Below are 3,991 nucleotides of genomic sequence, written 5' to 3' on the forward strand. Positions count from 1 at the left end.
TCTATCCACAACAAAATTTGATACAATCTTCACGTGCCTTGCTGACTCATTATGGTACTTAAAGGACCTTACACCCACTCTAGAAGGATTGTTAGTATGGTATGTTTCAATACGTTAATTGGAGACTACCTGAATAAAATGAAGATGCAATTCTTACTCTCACATGTGGAGGTCTGCTCCATTTCAATGTTCTTATATACACAAGTCTCGCCTTTCTTCTTATTCATGTGCATTACAAAACTTGTAGCTCCTTAGTGTTACTTATTGCCACATTTTTTAGGGATCATAACTTGTGTTCACATGCTCTTATTTCCTCATCTCCATCCAAAGGCCATTGCTCTTTTATGTACAAAATTCCTTAATGGAAGGGTCTTTCTCTAGCTTTAGAACTAGAGAACAAAGAAAAAACAATCCACTTTGCAATTATCACCACCCAATTCTAGATATAGAAATGAGAAAAAACCAATTATTTAACAATTATCATCACCCAATGTTCATGATCATACATTCCTTTCTAATTAAGAAAAGTAACTCAAATGTATAAAGATTGACAATAATATAATCTTGTGTACATGTGTTTACATGATAGCAAGACCGCAACACTTGTAAACAACTCTAGCTAATAAGTAAAACCAATCCACTAATGACGCCAATCACAATGAAAACAAATGATAGCACCTTTGAAGACAAATGATAGCACAACTCTCAACCAATATTTGCATCAAGAAATAGCTAAAGTATATGGAGTGGATGTCAAAGTAGACCACAATTGGGTTTCTATAGGATAGCATTAGTTGAGCATAGATATGCCTTGACTTCAAAATCCATGAAACTAGGGACTCTAACCCAAGGTAATATTGATGGTTAGGAAAATGTGTAATTGCTTGCATGCACATTGGAGTGACACTTTTTAATGTGAAAGCATGATATTGTGTTATGTGAAAGGTCTCATTGTGAAAATTCATGATATAGGCAAAAGAAGCTTGTAATGTTGAACTCATGTGATTGCACCAACATTTGGATGTGTAGATATGTGTACATATTGTATGGAACAATGTGGATGCAAGCTCACACATGTGTGCACGGGCGTGCACATACATACATACACACACACACACACACACACACACACACACACACACACACACACACACACACACACAGAGAGAATTGTTGCATCCATAAAAGGTTGAATGCACGATTGAATGATTTGTGAAGAAGTGTGGTCCAAACCTCCATTTATTCCAAGCTCTCTTGTTTTGTATTGGGGGCCATTCAGCCCTGCACATGGTGCTGTGTTTGTACATGAAAGGGGGAGGCAAAAAGAGAGATGTAAAAGTCCTGGGGGGGCAGACAGTAGCTACTGGAAGGCCATTGCATGCATGACATCCCCCTTTCTCATACACCCCCACAAAATTTTATTATCATGCCCCTTCTCAATCTTGTCACCAAAACCCCATACCTGTCCATGGACAACAAATCAAGCCTACTATCACCATAACCTCACAGCTTATATAGCCCACCATAATCACCTCATTAAACCCTCGCATGGAAAATAAATCAAGCCCAAATGTATCATAATGTAACACCCCATAACCCCACTCTGACCTTGGTGTGATCTTGCTGGTTCGGGCATAATCCACCCTTGCTTCTTGTTCACACTTCTGATGATGATGATGATGATGATGATGAGAACCCCACACCTTTGCTGCTGCACAGGCTTGTAGCCTCACATCGGAAAATCATCGCATAAGAGGCAGGACTTACCCAACAAGCCTCAAGCTTCATACCTCCATCCTCTGTGAATCTCATGGCGTCACCCCTCCAAGGGGTTCCTCACTCCAGAAGGTGGTGGGGTTCTCATATTCTCAGCAAGAAGATGCTCAATTCAGGGCCGCCAGTGCCATCAGGATTCATCATGTAGAAGGCTTCAGAGTCCTTGGAACCCACCACTCTCTCAAATCTGGCTCTCATGTACATGAGCTCCCCTTCAGGCCCTTCCTCATCCATGGGCAACACCCCAGCCCCCATCGAGACGGCCTGTACGATCCTCAGAATGCGCAAATCCGCCTCGGAGCACGCCCTCCTGATGGCATAGCCAGTCTTTCTGCCATTGCAGTACATGGTCCACACTTGCTCCAAGAAGAGCTTGCCCCTGTTTTGCCTTCTCTCGCACTCCAGTGCTATCCTGACAAGGCCTGAGGCCATCTCTTTGACAAGGGTGTTGGTGGGCGTGCCGAGCTCGAGCAGCAGCACGGGCTCGGACCTCGGGTCTTCCTGCACCGCGAAATGGACGTGGCCCTTCCTGTAGCCAAAGAGGGTGCCTGTCACTCTGCTGCCCAGGGAGGGGTAGTCTGAGTGGGGAGGGGGGAGGGACAGCCATCTGCAAGGGATCACAGGAGCTGGGAATACATGGAAAAGGGATCTGAGGAGAGAGAACAGCTTTCTAGACCTGTTTGGGAAGTGCACCTTTGGGGAAGCAGGAGATGAGGAAGGTGAAAACACCATAGCTTTGCTGCCCATGAGTAGCCCTGGGTCCCCTTCCTCACTAGTACTACTCGTACTGTGCATGTTCCCAGTGGCTAGCTCTCTCCTGCCGCTGTTTGGCACCCTCTCTACTGTTGATGGCGCCACCTTCAGCCTCTGGCTATGACTGTGCCTGAAGCTCTCCTTGCCCATCATCATGCTGTAGCTGGTTTGTTAGCGCCGAACCCCTACGCCGCTTATGTCATTGGTGCAGTCGCGCGTTCAGTGAGGGCGATTGAGCATTGCTCCAACACCCTAAAGAGAGAGGAATTGCTTGCAGGAGCAGCTGTTTTTGGTGCCTGTGGAGAGTGTCATGAGTGAGAAGTTGGTTCAGTAACATGACACAACAATCCAACAGCTCCCAATTGCTGAAGCTTCCATGCTAGCAACAACTATTCAAGCCACAGATTGAAACCTGTTTCTAAGCTACCATGCCAGCAAACAGACAAACACAAGACTCCCCAACGACATGGTGGGAGTTTGCAGGCTACTGAGTTATATTGACGGTGAGACAAATAGCCAGGAAGGAGCTGCCCATGATGGATAAAGGTAAAAGTCAGCAAAGCAAGTAAGGCAAAGCGAACAGTGGGTTATATGATCATTGCAAGGTATGTGTGACAGCAACAAATGGAGAATCAGAAAGACCACGAAAAGGAATCAGATGCAGAAGGGAGCAGGCCAATTAGGGAACTTACCACAGGAGAGCCTTCTGCGGCTGGTCAGCTGGAATGGATATGAGAGAGAGAGAGAGAGAGAGAGAGAGAGAGAGAGAGACTGTGTGTGTGTGTGTGTGTGTGTGTGTGTGTGAGCGGCTATGGCTACTGTTTCACTGGTGTGCGTGCAACATATAGCTTACAGAAAATCTGACATAAAAGGAGCTGTGGGAAAATTTCCGCATTTTTTAATTGGCATTTTCTATCAATTAGTAAATTTTTGATACTCACATTTTCTATCAGCAATCTTTACTTTGAGTAGTAATATTATTATATGAATGTTTCTTTCTTTTTCGGGGGGGCTAACTTGGAAAAGTCATATTGTCTCGCGCACAAAACCTTAAAATCACGGGCTCCCGAGTCCCCCCCCCCCCAATCCCCTCGAATTTATTAATTTCCTAATTAATGGATCAAAACTAAGCGTGTGTTGAATGTTCGATTAACGACCGGCAGATTTAGTGTAAGGTTTGGATCGGTCTCGGGCTGTCTATAAAGTAATAATAATAAATAGGCATTTTGCGATTTTGCCCCCCTTTTCCTGCCAAAAGCCGCCACCAAAAGGACCGCCAAATTCCTCCGTGCCGCTAAAATCCCGTGTTTCCCGACCGCCAAACCGCCTAGGGCGCTGCCGCGTGTCACATGTCCCACAAGACCTCCCCACGATTTAAAGGGAGAAAAAGGGGAAAACGCACCGCTTGACATGTGATTTTCCAACATACAGCCTGTTCCCACCTACAGCCCCATCCCACACG

At 45.3% G+C, this 3,991-nt stretch overlaps 1 pseudogene across 1 annotated transcript; it reads right to left on the reverse strand.

The window, feature by feature from the left end:
- Positions 1-799: 799 nt before the first annotated feature.
- On the reverse strand, positions 800-3,356 carry LOC148025500 (protein MIZU-KUSSEI 1 pseudogene; annotated as a pseudogene). The gene is made up of 2 exons (XR_015693106.1): positions 3,222-3,356; positions 800-2,825 (listed from the first exon to the last, which is right to left on the reverse strand). The product of XR_015693106.1 is annotated as a protein MIZU-KUSSEI 1 pseudogene (transcript).
- Between the last annotated feature and the right edge of the window lie 635 nt (positions 3,357-3,991).

This window comes from Lygodium microphyllum, chromosome 14 (assembly GCF_053477565.2).
Source record: "Lygodium microphyllum isolate KBCC chromosome 14, Lygodium_microphyllum_v1.1.10, whole genome shotgun sequence".
NCBI lineage: Eukaryota > Viridiplantae > Streptophyta > Polypodiopsida > Schizaeales > Lygodiaceae > Lygodium > Lygodium microphyllum.